The 470-nt window shown below is 56.2% G+C and overlaps 1 protein-coding gene across 1 annotated transcript in view; it reads left to right on the forward strand.

Moving 5' to 3' along the window:
* PHF21B (PHD finger protein 21B) overlaps positions 1-470 on the forward strand; it is a 79,890-nt gene that overhangs the window by 19,790 nt on the left and 59,630 nt on the right. The window lies entirely within an intron of this gene.

Raw genomic sequence — 470 nt, forward strand, 5'->3', positions numbered from 1 at the left:
TTGTTTATCCATCCACCAGTTGATAGGCATTTAGGTTATTTCCAGTTTGGGAAAATTACCAATAAAGCCACTTTAAACTTTTACATACAGGTTTTTGTGTGAAAATAGGTTTTTATTTCACCTTGGATAAATACCTAGCCAAACTTGGACAGCGCCCGCGCCCGCGCCTGGTTCTGCCGCAGATCAGGCCCCTCATTTCTCCGCTATCCAGGCTGATGCCCCCTCCCCGGAGGAATTTTCGCCGCGGGAGGGGGGAGCGGGAGACGTGCAGGAGATTGGCAGGGGTGGCGGCGACCATAGAGGGAGAACTCGGAGGCCGGGCGTTCATTTCGAGTCTTTAAAGTTGAAAAGTGATGGGAGGGAGCGTGCGCCAGAGGAGGGGGCCGGGGGCTGCGGAAAGAAAGATGGCTGTTCCCCGCGCGGGTCTGCGTTCTCGGGGGCTCCCGGCTGGACGGGAGGGTTGGGAGGGA

Source organism: Myotis davidii, unplaced genomic scaffold, assembly GCF_000327345.1.
Source record: "Myotis davidii unplaced genomic scaffold, ASM32734v1 scaffold67, whole genome shotgun sequence".
NCBI classification, from domain to species: Eukaryota; Metazoa; Chordata; class Mammalia; order Chiroptera; family Vespertilionidae; genus Myotis; species Myotis davidii.